Here is a 20264-nt window from a genome sequence, read left to right as displayed (position 1 = left end):
CCCCCTCTTTTGTTGAGAAACTATACCTGGAAGTCATGAGGTTCTATCTGCAGACCGACAAATATATTTACTTTCACTTCTACCTTTACCACTTGCTGAGGGGCAGGAGGTCTCTGCTCTCATGACTTTGGATTGTGTTCAAGCAAATACTGACATGGAGAGGAATATTCTCAAACATGCCTTTTCCTTCTTATGTTCAGGAGTTTCCTGAAATATCTGAATTTCAGGAGGGCCATAATTTCAAATTATTTTTTTACCTACACATTTTTCTTTATTCTTCTCTCAGTTTGCAAACTCCATTGACTCTCTGGAGGTGTGAAGAACATGAAAAGGGGGGTTTTGTATATATGAGATTTCTCTCTGGAGGCATGATTAATTTTTCTGGAGGATAGAACATATTTTAGATAAATGGCTCTAATTTAGACAGGAGTCCATACATTTTAAGAATTAGAAAGTCTTGAATATATAATGCAAAGTGAATTGTCAAGCAAGAAATCAATAACAGCCCTACAAAACTATTCATTTTATTTAAAAAAATAAAATATGAGTATAAATCATTGTTGGTCATCCATTTCTATAGGAATCTGATAAATCTAATATGAGTTTTTAGATTTATGAGGTATGGAAGAAGTTTCTATTCACAACACATGAAGTCTTGCATTTTCTCTGCTTTGTTCCCAATTTTATTGGCAAACTGACATCATAGTATCACCTCAATCTAATTGAAAACATTTAAGTAGTACTAAACATCTGTGATACTTCACTACATGTAAAGTCAGAGAAATGCTCTGTTATTGTCAAGATCAATACCAGAAATATCTTGTTATAATACAAATGATTTAGCCCTGAAGAATTATGTAGCTATTTAATGTTTTTTGGTAAAAGATAATTCAATACTAAATATAACCCTTTAGGTATGAATCATGCTTTAATTAGGATAAAACAATAGATTTAGTGATGGGAAAAATCAGGGATCTGACTAAAGGACAGAGGTTATTTTTGTAAACTATTGCATAGGTTTAGCCACAGCTAAAATATATAGAATTGATTCTTGTTATTTTCAGGGGTTATGTTCTACAAGTCACCATGCACACTGAGTTTGTGAATAAGTAACTATTGCTCCAAGGGGAAATAAAAACCAGGATTATAACTTCCTGCAAATCTTGTCACAGCATTTTTTTTCAACTGGAACACCATGTGTTATCTAGGTTTGGTTTTAACATTCTTGTAACACAAGTTGGTCTACTCCTCCATGTAACTGTCTTCACAGGTATTAAAAATGTCCTGCAGCTTCTTAATTTGCAGAACCTTCCTCACCTGCAGGTTTAACATGTTTCGTACCATATCACCTTTTGAAACGTGAGCCAGCCAGCCCTATGAGGGAAGGGCTTAACGTTTTCTTAAACCTAGGTAATGTGACAGGTATTTTCTTTAGCTTTTAGGTCAACAGTGCTGTCCAGATATGCTTGTTTAAAAATAATTAGTCATTGTCTCATGAATCCACAAATGTAGCTACTTTTCACAGCCTCCTCACACCCTATAGATGTGACTTTAGCACTTTTCAGGGCCACTTTACATACAGGTTGGTGAATTTCCTCTTCTTTTCCATTGATATATCTTGTTGATTCATTAGCATTAAACGAACAGCCAACAGCATTATAATCCATTCCTGAACAAAGCTTATCTAGCACTTTTCTTTTCATAAGACACTTCTCAATTTTCTCACACTTAAGAACATGAGACAGCACCTCAGAGGTGTGCCTGGGGACCCTTGTAAACAGCAGACTAACAGAAAACACAGAAATGGCATTTCATAGACTTTACAAGGACACTTGTTTTCAGTGCAAGAACTGAAACCAGAAGACAGAAAGTGATGCCATGTCTACTTCAGTTGGAAATATTTACGTAGGGTGACTCAAAATTTTTTGTTACTTAGCAAATATCTAACATCTGAGCGTGATAGCTCTCCAAGTATCGATTCAGAGGTTACAGCACTAATAAATTATAGCGATTAGGGGAATTCATAAACATGGAATCTGAAGATAATGAGGATTGATTGTATTCATGATAAAGGTCCCACCAAAGAGAGAGCTTTGTTGAGCATGCTTAACTGTGAAACAAAGTTGCACTTTGATGGCACTCTTCTTTCCTAGTGGATTTGGAATGTTATTCTTTAACTGTTCTTATTACTACCTAATAGAATACAGATGTTTTCTCCAGGTAGAACTGAACCAGGACATTTTATCTTGCATAATTGAAGTTTTGTACCCATTGAATGACAACTCTTCATTTGCCCTTCTCTCTAGCCCTTGGCAAATACCATTCCATTCTAAGATTTTAACTATAGATACCTCATATAAGTGGAATCATGCAGTATCGTCCTTCTGCAACCAGCTTATTTCACTTATAATGCCCCCTAGGTTTATGCATGTTTTCACAAATGGTAAGGTTCCCTTCTTTTTAAAAGAATGATGTTTTACATTTTCTTTATCCATTCATTTGTTCATGGATATTTGTTTTGTTTATATATCTTTACTATATTAAATATGTTGAACATAGGAGTGGATACAGATGTCTCTTCAAGATCTCGATTTCAATTCTTTTGGACCATATGCTTAGAAGTGGAATTGCTAAATCATATAGTAATTCTATTTCTAACAATTAGAGAAACCTACATATGTCAACTGTACCATTTTACATTCACATTAGCAGTTTAAAAGAATTCCAATTTCTGCACATCCTTGACAACATGTTATCTTTTTCCCCTGGTAATGGACATCCTAACAGGTGTGAGGTGACATCTTATTGTGGGGGTTTTGATTTGCATTTCTCTGACAATCAGTGATGCTGAACATCTTTTTACTTATTAATCAGATTTTTTTGCTATTGCATTGGAGTTGTTATGTATTTTGAATATTAATCCTTTATTAAGATAATGACTTGCAAATATTTCTCCCTCTCCATTGCTTGCCTTTTGATTCTTGATGGTTTTATTTGCTGTGCAAAGTTGTTTAGCTTGGTGCAGTACTCCTTGTCTATTTTTGTTTTGGTGCCTATGCTTTAGGCATCATTTCAAAAAATTGCTAAAGCCCATGTCAAGAAGCTTTTTAAAAATATTTTTTTCTTCAAATGTTACATTTAAGTCTTCAACTCATCTTGAGTTGACTTTTGTGTATGGTATAAGATAGGGGTGCAATTTCATTCTTTTTTATATGTGGGTGTTCAGTTTCCCCAACACCATTTTTTTAAGAGACTATCCTTTTCTGATTGTGTATTCTGGAAACTTTTGTTAACAGCTATGCCTGCATTGGGGAAAGCCAGAGGAAACTCTGATGGAGGTTCTTAATGGTCCTTATTGCAAATCAGTTGCTGTCTGAACTGGGTATTGGGGCAAAAAACTAATTGAATCATGTAGTAGTGATACAGGGTGCAGCCAAGGGGGGCTCCCCAAAAAGGATTTGGAATGGTGTCCAGAATTCAAAGTGTATGGGAATAATGGAGAGACATATAAGATGTCCTCACCCCCCCACAGGTGTGATTTGGGGGGGAAGGGACAGTTTTGTACAGCCACAGCCTTGCAGCTAATCCATGGCATTGTCTTTTAACATATCTATAGCCTTTAGCGGTCACTTGGATATGTTAAATGGCTGTGGCCAGGCTTGGAGCTAGGGGGATGAAGTCACTTCCCCCCAAGAGGTAACTGGGGGCAGGTCCTCCCCAAGTTACAGCACCTGCGTAGGGGCTTGGAGAAGATTGGCTCGAGGGCATGGGATGATTACTGCCCAGACTAATGATGGCAGCCCAGTAAACTTGTATTAATACAGAAATACTGGCAGGTGTAACTGATCTTGGGAGGAGTCGGAAATAGGGGTACAGAGGAAGATGAGTGCTAGGATTTAAAAGCCAGATGCGTAGTAGCTGCTTCCATCTGAAGTTTGGTTTAAGTGGCTGGAGCTCTGGCACATGAACATGAGCAGTTGTTCCTGGTAAAGGGGATGATTAGAGGTCTTGGGGCCAAAATGATTGCAATCTATTCTCAAACCTTAAATGGGTAAGAAGCCCAGCTCTGGTATTATACCTCTTGGGAAAAAAATCTAACAAAGATAAAAAAGAAAAAGTTTGTATTTAAAAGAAAGTAAATAATGTGGAAACAAATACACAAAATATTCTCAAATTAATAGTCAAAATTTTACCTGAAATACTTTATTATCTTTACTTGAAAAAATTGTGGCATTGGGATTTTTCCCCCTTCGTAGTATATTCTGCCATTTAATTGGATGTTTGGACCCTCACCCTTTTCCACAGTTCTACACCCACTACCTCCTCATCCATAGATTTGTGTGTATGTTTCTCTAAAGCATGTATTTCACTATGTTGGATGAGAACTTCATGGCACAACATGATACATTATCAGGAGTAGATTATTTTTAATAAATCTTGGGAAATGATTGTACTTTCCAGAAGAAAAGTGTCCAAAATTAGAGGAATTCAACCATATAAACAGACTTTTGATAAACGTATTTAATTGTTTTTTTATAAAAGTTGCATTTTTTCTTCTTTTATACTTGACAACACTGCATTCTGTATACACCCAGGGGACTGTAACATTTAAAAGCATTATCTCATTTGCAAGTGTCCCAGAAATACAACTGAGCATATGGGTAAATTCGGAAATTTCCCCAAGGCCTAACTAATATGCAGCATGCAGCATGGAATGTGGAGCCCACCTCGAGTCAGAAGTCCCTGGTATGATTCTGCTCCTTTCCTCAGTAGGGTAGTTTGATAACAGGCCCCACAGAGGTGGCGAAGAAAAGGTAATGTTAAAAGTGAACAGTTAGCTTTGTTGTATTCTGTTGTAATTGTTTCTGAACATAGCAAAGGATGTAATTAAAGGAAAGAGCAGGTAGAGTGGTATGATGCCTATTCAAAAGTGTGACAAAAATTATTCAAAATGTAATAATCTTCATAGCAAAATTTTTTTAGCTTTTTTCCTTCAGTGAAATTTGAAAGAGAAAACAGAATGAAATCTCGTTGTTAAATTGTTGACTTGTTCATAGAAGAAATATAACATATTAGGTCAAATAAATATTTCCTACCAATAGAGTTCATGAGAATTTTTAGAAATATATGGATCTTTAATGTAGATACTAGTAAAAAAATGGTTCTATTATTTTTGGTAAACGCCATGAATTTTCCTTATAGATAGATTTTTTTCAGTAAAATATTTATTAGGTTTCCTAGTTTTATCACAGTCATATTTTCTGCACTTTTATGAACAACTAGAGATAATCTGAATGTCTTATTTTAGAAATTAGGAAACCAAAGCACACAAAAAATTGCTCGGTTGATTTGTTAACGCAAAGGCCAGAACAAGGATGGAAACTTTTTGACTTCATTGTTTTTTATGCTCTGCCAGAGGTTCTTTCTGCTAAATGTTGAAACTAAATGTTAATCACAAGGGCCTTCTGGTACTGCCAGATTATGTTTTTGAGATTTTTTTCAGATTTTCCTAGAACCTTTTGTCAATATTCTTCATAGGTTGTTCCTAAAAAATTTGAATATTGGGCATGTGCTCCAGTATTAGGGATTTTTTTAAATGATTTTTCTGTAATTAGCATTAATTACTCTTTTCACCTATAAAATGTTATAAATCACTTTCAAAGTGATATTCCAATTAATGATGTGCAATTATGTGTTTGATTGCTTATCATCTCTGAATATCCTGAGAATTAAAGTAGTTCAATAATATAAAAACTGTGATCAACATAATTCTGGCATAAGTAGTAGAATATAATTCTTCTGTTTTGTTTGCTTTCTTATACAGTAAGTCTATCAATATTTTTCACTCCTATGTATTTCAACAAAATGCAAATGACTATATCTTATCCTTATATGTATGTCTTGTTATCTTGTGGTATTTATAAAAAATAATAAAAATAAAATATCTATTATCATTACAGAATTAAGAATATTTCAAATTGCTTATTTGGATCATTTCTGAATTCAACCTGAAAGTTATAACTTTCTTATCAATAGGTGTCATCATTTGACTAATTTTGAAGAAAGTTTTATTTATTTGATGCTTAATAGAAGAAATGAGATATTATTTTAAGTGTTTTGATATAGTCCAAGGACAGACTAGCTTCAAAGAAGTTAAATTTCTCTTGCATGTGATCTTTTATCACTGTCAAAGTGAGTGTGATAGTGTGGCTTTGTCATTCCTTCAGAGAGAAATCTTCAATATGTGTGTGGAAATGAGAACATGAATAATGGAATGTTGTGTAACTGTCCATTATAAAGTCTGCTTTAGAGCTCTATGTTTTTATGTTTTAGTGACCCATAACTTTGAGTATACAACAAATTCAACTTTGTAATTAATTTAAATGCTATATATTGTCTGAAGCTATCAGTTACATATTGCAAAAACATATTTAAAAGATATGCAAAATGAAACTAGGTAGGACAACAGTAATACAGAAGTTTATTTAAAAGTTGATTTGGGCCCTGGCTGGTGTAGCTCAGTGGATTGAGTGTGGGCCTGCTAACCAAAGGCTCATGGTTCGATTCCCAGTCAGGGCACATGCCTGGGTTTCAGGCCAGTTCCCAACAGGGGACGCATGAAAGGCAACCATACATTGATATTTCTCTCCCTCTCTCCTTCCCTTCCCCTCTAAAGAGAAATAAATAAAATGTTAAAAAAAGAAACATTAAAAAAATTAAAAATAAAAACTGATTTGGACTCATTGATTTTGCAACTGAGGCCAATTAAAGGAGAACAAGTAGATGTGACTAGAAAGAGCTGTATGTCAACACCTATTTCTTTTTAGATTTGTTTGAGAACTAGTTAAATGTTTGTGAAATGGCTAATGTCAAGACATTCTCAGAGAAAATTTATTTAAATTAAAAATATCGATTAAATTTATTGCCTGTAGCATTTATGGAATGAACTTTTACCAGGAAGAGAACTACTCTTTGCCTGTACTCTGTGCAAGTTGGACATCAGTGATTCTTAGAGGATTACTCTAATAGATCTGACCACAGTAGCATTGTGCTAAAAATTTCAATTCACCCTTAAGATAAAATATGGTGCTTTCACCTTAAAAGTGACAATAAGTAATTGGAATGAACTTTGCATAGCTTATTAAACTTTGAATTTTGGTGCCTATTTTTAACTCTGTTGCCTTAGCAATAATTTACATTTCTATTTGTTTTCATTTTTGAAATTTTATCAGCATTACTTCAATGTTTAGAATTACAACAATCGATAATTTGGTAACAATATTCTCTGAAAAACTGTATACGTTGGACAACTCTTCATTCTACCATTTTACCACATACACAAATTAGAGTGGTTGGATAAATCTTAATTTTTTCAAGAAGCTAGAGTTTCACAATGTAGGATCAGTTAAGATTCCAATAGCTAAGAATGAAAGCTTTGTTTCTCATGGGTTAATTATGTAAATTGCATTCTATTTTAGGATCAACTTTACTGGTTTGAATACATATATTTTGCATATTTACTACTTGTACATGTGAAGAGTTTCTACCATGGGTGTCATCACAATCTACTACTGGGTATTAGAGTGCTGAAAAAACTAGACAGCACATTCATGAAGCTTGATTTATGGAAGAAGTAGCAAATTAATATGCATATATACATATATACTATGTACACACATATGTACGTATGCATATCAAAATGCATTGATGAATGCTGTGAAGAAACGAAACAAAGGAATATCATCCTCGATGAGGTTATCAAGGTATATATGGTGATCACTGGATTATGGTATGTAAATGTAATTGGACTTTATATGGTGGTTGGTCATATTTAATGAAGCTACATGCATGTGCGATGTAAATGTGCACCCATGTTTTTGGTCCAAACTTTCAGAAGAAAATCTTTCATTTTCATTTTTATTTATTTATTTATTATATTTAGATACTTGTTTTTACATTGTAAAGGAATTTTAGCACTTATTTTTGAACATCTGATGGTACAATAAATTTCATGTAACAAATAATTACAAAACACAAGAACAGATATGTTACAAGAAATTTTATGTACCAGTAACAAATTAGTACTACCCATGTATAATGCACATCCTTATTTTTCTCTCAAAACTTTGGGTAAAAAAAGTGTGCGTTATACATCACAAAACATGGTGACTGGTAAGGCAAATTTCTCATAGCTGCAAAAATGCTCAGGACCAGATTCCTCTTGAGCCTAAGCATATAAAAACTAGACATTAGATTAAATAGTTAAAAAAGCACAAAAAGAAATAAGTGAATACCTTTTGTAGTTGAATAGAATAATATTCAATAATATTTGTAGTTGAAGAAGAATAATAAACATATAGTTATGTGTGTATGTATGTATGTATTTATTTGTTGTTTGAGAAAGGAAAACAGGTAAGTAGAATGAGAAAAATATCTCAGCAATATTGCTGCTAAATTAGATTATAGGGCATGACTCAGAAACATCCTTCTTTATTTTTTTCAGGGTTAGATCTCAAGATAGAATTAGGCCATTCAAGCACGGCTGATGATGCAGAATCAGAGCCCTCCCCTATAGGCTACTACTGTCCTTATAAAATGTAATTGGATTTTAACAAGTCTGAGTGCTTATTTTGCTCAAAACATACAATAGATTTTCATATGCCGCTATCCTTTATAATTTTACTGCATGGAGAAAACTTTCCCTTGGATCACTATTCCAGGTCACTGTGATTTTTGCTTACTTTAGGATAAGAGGCATGCTTGCAGTCACTTTAAAGTCACAAACAAAATGTCAAATCTGTAAAAAGAATGCCTAGGTCAAAAAATAATACAAACTGTGAGCTTGGTTTACTTCCAAGTATTCTCTTTTCTCCTAGGATCACATGCTGTTAGAGAACAATGCATTCGGCTCCCTCTCTACTTGTTTTCTGTTTTCTTCACTAGTTGCTATTTGATGGAGGTGGGGGGCAAATTTTCTAGCATTCTTAATTAGTTCAGTTTTTCTTACACATCAGCGCCAGCACCTCCTGTCACAGAATTCTGTTGAAGTCTCTGTCTTAGAACTGGTCAAAAAAGCATGACCTTTGACTTCCTGAGTCATTCAAATCTAAGTGTTAGACTTAGTAATAAGCTCATAGGAACACATTTGTTTGAGAACAGAAACAGCTTATTTGCTTCGATTTCACAATTTAATCACGGGGTACAAACTACATTAAGTTAAATACTACCGAGACTCAGACTTTTCTTTGAATGATAGTAGATAGAGAAGAAATCAATGAAAGTCATTGTTTTTTTAAATCTTTTGTTCACATCTAGTGCATGCAATTGGATTGCTGTGGATAAGAGTAGAGATGTTTGTTCATTCAGGTTGCTGTAACAGAATACCATTGATTGAGTGGCTTATTAAAAAAAAAACATTTATCATAGTTATGGAGGCTGGGAAGTTCAAGATCAAGATGCCCCAATATTCAGTGTCTTGTCTGGCTTCCTGGTTCACAGTATTGTTCTTGCTGTGTCCTCACATGGTGTAAGGAACAAAGGAGCTCTCTGGAATCATTCTTATGAGGGCACTAAGTCTATGCACGAGGGCTTCATTGTTATGGCTTACTCACTACCCAAAGGCTTTAACGCCTGATGCCATCACACTGAGGGCTAGGGTTGGCACATATGATTTTTGGCGAAACATTCATTATTCATTCAGTTCATTGCAGATGCTAATGGCTGCTCTTGGATCTTGAAGAACTAACTTCCTGGGTGGTACGTTTTTCCCAGGTGGAGGAGTGAGACCAGAATCAGTCAAGGACTCAGCTTCCTTCCAGTTCCCTCTTGGCTTCTAAGAGTCGAGAGCTTGCTACCTACTTTCCATCTCCCTTATTTTCAATTTGGAAATGTGTGAAAATTTTCAGTTGGTGTATTCACTTCTATCATTAGTTTTCCCAAGCCTCATATTACAAGCTAGAACTTAACATTTTATTGATTTAACTATATTCTGTGGTTCATGGGACTCATTAAAATGAAAACTTTAATAAAAATTTCATCTACAGTGTAAAAGAAATCTCTCCAAGACAACAGTCAAAATGAATCAGGCTAAAAATTTCAGGCTTATCCTCACTAGAAAAATAAAATTAAAAAGTGACCAATATAAGCCATAATTTTTAGGCTCCATGATAAGAACTATAAGGATAGTTCAATACATTATACATGCTCAGTATGAGCATTTTGACTAAAAATAATTGAATAGATTATGTGTTAATACTTCTCCTGGATAGTTTCTTGAGGAGTATAAAGCATACCTTACTTTTGCTATTTTCTCTATCATACTCAGCTTTTCCAAGACATGGAATATTGACAAGGTATCCCAGCATTATAAACAAATAGATATAATAAATCAGTACTTGTCAATCAGACCAAGCAATTGATAAAATATTTATCTGATGTCTCCAAATTTAACACACTTTTAGTACATATTATATACTTGATAAAACTAAATTATTTCAAATTAATCTGTTGCATATTGTACACTTATTCTATGCAAAACTAACCGAGAAAGAAAAAGTTAGAAAGTGCCACTTGTTTCAACAGATTATTTAAATTTTAGTAGCTAGGATGAGAGAAACAGACAATAATTATGCAAGATGAAATAAACTAAAAATCACAAGACAGAGAATATGTTACAGAAACTCAAAGAAGTAAATACACATATTTAAAATTTACTTTTCTCTTCCCTCTATGGCAGCTTTTTCATTGCTTTTAGAGAGAGGGAGGGATTGGGGAGAGAGACAGAGAGAAGCAGAAACGTCGATGTGAGATAATCATCGATTGGTTGCCTTCTCATACATGCCTGGGCTGGGGATTGAAACTGCAACCTGGGTATATGCCCTGACCAGGAATCAAACCAATGACGTTTCGGTTTATGGGACAATGCTTCAACCAACTGAGCCACACCATCCAAAGTCTAGAAATATATATTTTATATACATTTATATAAAGAAATATGTATTTTGAATCAATATGTTTTCATATATGTAAGTTTAAAATTATAAGGCAAAAATGTAAGCTGTACAAATGTTGAGTCAATATAAACACAGTAAATATAGTTAAAATGAAGAAATATAATGGTTTACATATATTGAGATTCAGTAATGCAGGAATAATTAGATGGCTAATTAATTCAATAAACATATGTTAAGCTGCTGGATTTAAGATAAATAAGATTAGCATAACCATTAGCTTTTGATCACTCATACTTTAGAGGAAGAAACAAATTAGTAAACAACTATTTATAAGAAGTTTGATAAATTGAAAGAGGAATACTACGAATGTAGGTACAGCTAACTCAGATTTTGTGAATCAGGTAAAGCTTTCCTGAGCCACAAAAAAGGAAAAAAGGTAGATTTTATATTGGGCTCTGAAATGACTGGGAATTATCCTGTTGAAGTGAGAGGGCTGGTACAGCGTGAACATACTTCTGGGCAAGCATATGAGCTGATCTATAAAGGCACCATGGACCTGCATTATAAATGTCTGTGTAACTATTTTCTGATTCCTTCATTTGACATTTGTAACAATATTCTGTATTTTCGTCTCTCTGCCACATCCTTTGTCTCTGCTAGCATTATCAATGTTATTGCGTTGTCTTTTATTTTTGACTCTACTTTTGGCTTTATGACAATAAAATTCATATGTCTTTACAGGGAAGTATAATGATAACAATGGAATTTTGAAGTATTTTGCCTTCCAAATTGCTTAGGATAAACATGCAGTTACAGCAAAATATGAGTAAAAATATTACATAGCTAATATTAAATAGCTAAGATTGTTAATGAAACTGTATGATAAGTGATCTCCATGATCCTCATAATAAGGGGCAGGGTAAAACCACGTAGCGCCTAGACCTCACAAAGAAATAACCCAGGTTACTAGCAGCACATGGCTGGTGGAGGGAAGAAAAAGAGGAACTTCAACCAGCCAGAGCACAGGAACAGAGTTGCCAACAGATATCCACTTCCAAATTGAGAGGACCTCTTATCAGCAAGTACCTCAGGTAAAATAACCAAGGAAATAGGGAGTCCTCCACAAACAGTTTTCTAAACAGTTTTATTTAAATATAATTTACATCCCATAAAATTTATCTGCTTAAGTGTACAATTTAAATTTTAGTAAGTTTATAGGGTTGTACAACTATCACAATAATGCATTTTAGAATATTTTCAACACTCCAAAAAGATTACTTGTAAGTTTCTTAAACACCCCACATTCTCACCTTTGATTCCTGATATCACTAACATACTTTCTATACTTTTTATGGACAATTCATGTCAATGGAATCATAAAATATATGGGAATTTTTTGTGCCTGGATTATTTTTGATACTATAATGTCTTACATATGACAAATATGAGTACTTTCCTCCTTTTTATTGCTGAATAGTACTCCACCGAATGGCTACACCAATTTTGCTATTCACTCAGTGGTTGAAAGATGTTTGGTTCTTAATTTGGGGGTGTTATGATTGTGTTGCTATAAAACTCACATGTAAGTCTTCCTGTGTGCCTGTATTTTCATTGCTTTTGGTTAAATTCCCAGGAGTGGTATACCTGGGTTATGTGGTAAATTTACATTTGAGTTTGTAAGAAAATATTAAAGTGTTTCACAAAGGCACTGCACCATTCTACATTTTCTCCTGCAGTGTATGAGGACAGCTCTTACACACACCCACCAATAGATAGTCTCTGTCTTTTTGACTAGAGCCAGTCTAGTGGGTATTCAGTGGCCTGCTATTATGATTTTAATTTATATTCTCTCAAATATGATGTTGAGCATCTTTTCCTGTGCCCCATGGCTAATGTCATATTTCTGATGAAATGTCTGTTCAAATCTTTTGCCCATTATTAAATTAGATCATTTGTCTTTGAGTTATTTAGTTATAAGATTACACTTGACCTTTGAACAACATGGATTTGAACTGTATGAATCCATTATATGTAGATATTTTTCAATAAATACTGCAATGTATTTTCTCTTCCTTATGATTTTCTTTCTAACATTTTCTTTCTCTAGTTTACCTTTTCATAAAGATACAGTATATAATACAAAAAAGATAAAAATATGTGTTAATCAATTGCTTATATTATTGGTACAACTTCTAGTCAACAGCAGGCTATTAGTAAAGTCTTTGGGGAGTCGAAAGTTATATTTGGATTGACAGGTGGGGTCAGCACAGCTAAGCCCCATGTTGTTCAGAAGTCAACTGTACTTAATGAATTTTAAATACAAGTCCTTAATAAGATATAGGATTTGCAAATAGTTTCTCTCAGACTGCATCTTTTTATTTTCTTAAGGATCTACTTTGAAGTGCAAAAGTTTTTAACTGACCAAGTTTAATTTATATTTTTCTTTTATGCATGGCCCTTTTAAAATGATATATAAGAAATATTTTCTTAGCCCAGAGTCAAATGTGTTCTTATTATGTTCTTCAAAAAGCTTTATAGTTTTAGCTCTTTCATGTAGGCCTCAGGTCCATTTTGAATTCATTTTTGAGTAAAGTGTGAAAAAATACTTTAAACTCATCTTTTTGTATGTGGACATTCAATTATCTCAATACCACTTATTCTAAAGACTAGTGTTTCTCCATTGAGCTAATTGCCTTCGAACCTTTGTTAATAATAATTACATAAATATAAGACTTTATTTCTGGACTCTCATTTCCCTTGCTCCATATGCCCACCCTTCTCTCCCGACCACGCCGTCTTGGTTACTTTAGCTTTGCAGGATGTCTGGAATTGGGAAGTGGAAGTACTCCAATTGTGTTGTTCTTCTTCAAGATTGTTTTTGTTTTGTGGTCTTTGCCTTTGATATACAATTTAAGACCAACTTCTAAATTTCTGATGGAATAAAAGCCTACTGGGATTTTGATAAGGATTACTTTGAATGCCTAATCTGCCACTCAGGGAATAATTGCAATCTTGATATACTTAAGTCTCCCAATCCATGTACATGAAACTTTTGTCAGCAGTATTTTTAAATTTTTATTGTATGGGTCTCAGTTCTTTCAGCATTTTTTTTCTATTTCTTCTGCTAATGTATGTGAAATTGTTTCTTAATTCTATTTTTGAATTATTGTTAATATATATAAATCACAGGTGGCAAACACAAGGCCCATGGGCCGAATCCAGCCCTCCACCTTGTTTTATCCGGCCTCAGCACCTTGTTTCTACACAGCAGCAGCACCGAGCTCTCAATTAACTGTTTAGGAGTAAGTTACATTTATACAATCCAAAAATTATATTCGGTCCTTTGAAGTCAACTGCCAGGCTGATATGGCCCCTGGTGAATATGAGTTTGATGCACCTATGATGTAAATACATTGGACATTTATATTCATTTTTATTCTGCAATCTTGCCGAATTTATTTTTAAATTCTAATAGTTGATTGTTTTTACATATTTCTTAGAGTTTTATCTGTGAATAGAAATAGTTTTTTTTTCTTTCTTTTCAACCTGGGTAACTTACATTTTGTTTTCCTGATTCTGAGATCGGGCGCCTTTGCTTTGTTTGTATTCTTTAGTCAGAGAGCACACAGCCTTTCACCATGAAGTGTGCAGTTAGCTGTCAGTGTCTGTAGGGTCCCATTATCAGGACGAATAGGAATAAGGTCTTCCTATTCTTATATTTTGATTTTTTTGAACTTCAACTCAATTTTATGTGCACAAGAGTTGAAAAATCTGAGCCATGTTAAAGAAAAATTGATTCTAAAATTTATAGAACCTATAAATAATCAGAGGGCAAACCTTGTATTAAACAGATTCGCTAGCAAGTAAAAATCTTGCAGTTTAAACAAAAGCTTGTTCCACCTTAGGTATAAGAAAAACACTTTTAAGGCGCCTCTGCCTTCACAGATACCCACATTTGCAATGCATGCACACCTGCTATGTGTTGTTTGTTAGTGAAAACACCCCAGCTGATTTACAAAGCTCTGATGGCATCTGTTTCCTCTTTATCACAGGGACGCCCCCTCCCCCACTGGATAACTTAGTTTAGATTTTCTATCTCTTCACAGCAATGAACTGGAAAATTATACACAGTAAAAATTAGCAATAATTCCATTTCTGTGGCAGTACAAGTATTCACTTTTAAAATTTTCAAATTAATATTTTCCATTAATAACTGGTCAGTTAATTCACCGGAAGTGGTGACTTTACATAGTGATACCAGATTTGCAGAAACAGTTAAAGATTACTGTAAATCAGGTTTATGTTAAATAACTGCAGCTTATTCCTCTACACAGATCCTTGTTTGAATCTTTTAAGATGTGAATATGCTTTTAGAGTAAGATGTGAATTAACTTTCCCAATATGGAAACAAATGACCCTTCTTAATAATTGCTGGTTTGTGGCCAACAACATTATCAAAAGCACTGGTTGGTTACTAAGTAAAAATGTATTTTAAAGATTAATTTACAATAAACATTAAAGCTCTACAGTTTAAACGAAATATACATCAACCATATCCAATTCCCAACTTAAAATGAAAATATTAACTACTCGAAGCTAAAATTTTTAAAAATGTCACACAAGGTACCCATTGTTTTAGGGGATCTTCTTCTGTATTAATATTGGATTTGGTCTAATGCCCTTTTCTGCATTTATTGAGGCTTCTGTCCTTTATTATAGTAATATAATGTATGGCATTAATTGATTTTCTGGTGTTAAGGTAACTATGTATTCCTGGGACAAATTCAAAATGGTCTCATTCTTTCTAAATATTTTTATATTATGTTTGATAATATATACTCACCTTAGCACATTTGTACTTATTTGGTACATAATAAGAATTTATATATCATACCTTTGAATAAAAGGTGTTCTCTAAGAAAATGTATTAAAATGTATGTGTCTTTGCTTTAACCCCCAAGATACGGTTGAAAATCTTGTGATATATTTTGGTGTGTTAACAAAGGGAGAGGAAAATGACCTGATTTATTCAGAAAAACAAAGGCTTACTCTTGCATGTGAAAAGAGTGCTAAGCATAAAATGTTGGTTTTGTCAACAAGGAATTGAAAGTGGGAGTAGCTGTTACATAGAAAACCAGCAGGGTATGAAACACACTAGTGTCTAAAAGAAAATGCATCTCTTGCTGACCAGTGTGGCTGAGTTGGTTGGATGTCCTCCCACACAGCAGAAAATCACTAGTTTGATTCCTAATCAGAACACATGCTTGGTTTGTGGACCTGGTCTTCATCTGGGATGCGTGCGAGAGGCAACCAATCCATGTTTCTGTGTCACATCAATATTTCTCTCCCTGTCTTTCTCCCTTCCTTCCCCTCTCTCTAAAATAAATAAATAAAATTCTTAAAGTAAATATATAAATAAAAGAAAATGCATCTTCATTTTGAAGGTTTGTTAAAACATTTGAAAGGTATCTCTGCCTAGTATATTTTAAAGTGAATTTAAATGGTTTTGGGATTGAACCATGTTCAACATTTTTCCTAATGGGAGTAGATGACAATTTCAGTGAGCCCTAAGTGAAATGAGGAAGATGAAAATGTATAATGTGTTATTGGGTATGATTTAGAGGTAAGAAGTTATTGAACATGATAATGAGAAAAAGTAAGTTTGATCTTAGTTTTTTACATTTGGGAGAACTGATAGGGACAGAGATGAAAAAAACGAGACTAAGATAAACAAGCTTACAGTCTAGTAGGTGAAATCATACACAGTAAGTCCATTAATAGTTCAGCCTTGAACAAAGACAATCATAACAAGATTATGATAAGAATGCAATGGGGAATACCTAGTTGACATATAAAAAATAGTTCAGGTATTAAATGAGGTGATTTGGAGAACTACTGCCAGAAATGCCTTTGAAAATTATTTTACAGCAATACCAAATTTGGATCAATGGAAAGGACTGGTGAGGATATTCCTTTTTGTAGCACTGTAAGGACAAAGATGGAAAAGCTAAAATGATCAAAGAGCAATCAATGCTACTAGATTCATAAAGATGACAACAGTAGCTCATAACTGAGATTTTTTTACTTCATTGTTGTTCAAGTACAGTTTTCTGCCTTTTACTCCCATCCCATCCCACCCCCCCAGTGCTCCCCACCTCCCTCCCATTTCCACCCCCCCCTTAGTTTTTGTCCATGTGTCCTTTATACTTATTCCTGTGAATCCTTCCCCTTTGCCCCTGAAATTCCCTCCCTTCTCCCCTCTCCCCTCTGGTCCCCGTCCCCCTGTTCTCTATTTCAGTGTCTTTGGTTATATTTTGCTTGTTTGTTTATTTTGTTGTTTAGGTTCCTGTTAAAGGTGAGATCCTATTGTATTTGTCTTTCACCACCTGGCTTATTTCACTCCAAAAACTATGGTACATTTACACAATGGAATTCTTTGCAGCAGAAAAAAAGGAGCTACTACCCTTTGCAACGGCATGGATGGAACTGGAAAGCATTATGCTGAGTGAAATAATTGAGATCTCTATGAGCCAAATACTCTTTGAAATGCTTCACATGTGTTGTCAGTATTTACTAAGAACGCTGTTAGGCAAGTATTGTCATTCTGCTCCATTATGTGTGAGTCTAAGGCAAATAAATAATATAAAATTTGCTCAATAATTTAGAAAATATTAACATTCTTAAATAATATATTTCTGGAAGGAAAATTAGATATTAATTTGGAAAACTTGGTTAGGTAAAGCAGCCTTTTAACGTTTTGCACATAAATTGAGGATGCTGAATGTGAGCTCAGAGTGCATGCTCTAGGTGCCAGTTCCATCACACTCTGAAATTTGTCAGAAATGCAAAATAGTTAAATACTAGGCTAGGAAAGAGAACAGTTAAAAGGCTCTTGAATCCACTCAGTCAGGAGATAAGGACCTGAACTGCCACAGTAGATGCCAGATTGTAAAGAAAAGAAGTACAACAAAGAATGGAGTGAAAGTAGTATGTGAAAAATGATCAAATTAGAGAAGCAATTTTCAGCTGGTGTGCTGCAAGAAATTTTAAAACATGTGATACTTGACAATTTAGTCAGGGGCACTGACCTGCTTTTACTCAGATTGTCAGATTTTTTAAAAGTGACAATAGCCAGCACAACAATAGCCTTCTGATATAAATGAATCAAGATTATATCTATTTTTTGACAGGTTGGCAAAAAATATATATTCTTGGTGAGCCACAGAATTTTAGTAATTAGTTTGTGTGTGCTATGAGATGAAAAAGCTTGGACATTGCTGGATTAGAGTGTTCAGATCCACATTTGAATGTTTTTACCTCTGCCTGTCTATATATGCATAAGCAGCAATAAAACAAGTTCTACACCATGACATTATAAACCCTACTTGAGGCCTGAAAATCTATTGCATATCTCTATTTACACCTATTTCTCCACTAATCACAATGAAATAATATTCTTAGAACATTAATTAATGTAAGTTAAACACACACAAAATTTGCCTTCAGTAAATATATGGTCTCATCAAACCATTTATGTTGGATTTTTTCCCAGAATTCAGTAAGAATTTAGTAAGATTATATTGTTGGGATAATTCAAATTGTTGCAGATATTGTTTTCAACCATTAGATTATGAATATTGTTTCATTAATTTCAGTGCTAATATCTGCATATCTGTCATGTATGTTTTAATCACTGAATCATTCCTTTCTGTGATTCGACATGGAGATTCAGTGTTTGAAAACATTCAGGAGAACTGTTTCTCATATCTAAATTCATAGTCTCCTCTTATCTCCATGTAATCATCTTTGTCAGATCGGTATTTTTCGTCCATTTTTAATTCTTCTTGGAACTGACAACAATTACCATCTCTATTATCCATGATGACTAAAATTATCCTTTTTGTTTTCATTTTAACATAAATTTACATTCCTATTTTATGATTCATTTCAAGACTAGATCAAGCTCTGGAAACTTTGTTTTATTTCTCTATAGTATAAGTAGTCTAGTCTGTTTCTTTTAGAGTAGTTGTCCATAAAGGCCAGGTATAAAAGGTAAGATCCATTGGATGCCATATATTTCTGAATTTAGATTGTATATTAAATACTATAATATTAACCACCCCATGATCTTGTATTTAAATTGTTTTTAATTCCTTTGTTATTTAAATTGATTCTTTTTAGTGAATCCTTATTTTTTTATATCTATGGCCTTGAATCTTCTTTTGACAAGAGTTAGCATAGTTCCTGTTTAGAAGATATTTTTTGGCAGACATATTGCCTGTCATGTATTTACTACTTTGTGGTATGAGCACAAGCACATAGTAGTAGTGCAAGGAACTATTTTTTGAGATATTCATAAGACCTAAATCCTATATGGCAGTAAAATAAAATTAGGGATTTGAAAATAAAGTTATTTCTCTATCAGTTGAACTGTTCTACAGATTTCTCTGGTGGATAACATGTTGATTTATTATCATTTAAACAAATTTATTGGCTAAATCTGTTTAGATTTTACTCTAAGCCACTATACTTAAAGTTGGGAGGTAGACCCTAAGCTTCTGTTATCTACCAAAAATCTATTTAAAAGATAGAGAAACTTTTTTTTCTATCTTTTTATGAAAGATAGAGAAAAACTCACAGTTGTGGGTGTTGGCTATTAACGGATATAAGTCTGGTAATTTTATACACCATTATTTGAATCGTGCAGTTATGTATTTTTTTAAAAGTTCTATTTTTATAATTGTTTTAGATTTATACAACAGTTATAAAGATAGTATAGCTATTTCCCATATGCCTGACACTTAATTTCTCCTAGTACCAGCATTTTACCTTAGTATGCTACATTGTTACAGTTAATTAACCAATACTGTTACTGTTTAATACATTAAACAATACTGTTACTTTAATACATATACTGTTATATGTATTAAAGTTACAGTTTATTTATACTTCCTTAATTTTTACTTAATGTCTTTTTTCTCCTTTTCAGGGTCCTATTTACAATATTTCATCACATTTAGTTGTATAGCTTCCTTGACTCCTTTTCTATAACCTTGATAATTTTGAGGAATCCTGATTAGTATATTGCAGGATGTCCCTCTTGATGGTGGTCTGATGTTTTTGTTTTTGTTTTTTTTATCATGATCAGATGGGGTTTATGGGTTTGGGGGGAGACATTCTCAAAGGCAAAGTATTATTTTCATCACATCATATCAAGGAACATGCTATCAACATGATGTATAACTGGTGATGTTGACGTTGTTCTGGCTGAGGTAGTGTTGGCCAGGTTTCTTACCTGTAAAGATTTTCCAT

Source organism: Artibeus jamaicensis, unplaced genomic scaffold (genome assembly GCF_021234435.1).
Source record: "Artibeus jamaicensis isolate MK-2021 breed Jamaican fruit bat unplaced genomic scaffold, CSHL_Jam_final scaffold_1964, whole genome shotgun sequence".
Lineage (NCBI taxonomy): Eukaryota > Metazoa > Chordata > Mammalia > Chiroptera > Phyllostomidae > Artibeus > Artibeus jamaicensis.
The sequence above is the reverse complement of the archived record's forward strand: the minus strand, read 5'-3'. Positions refer to the sequence as shown.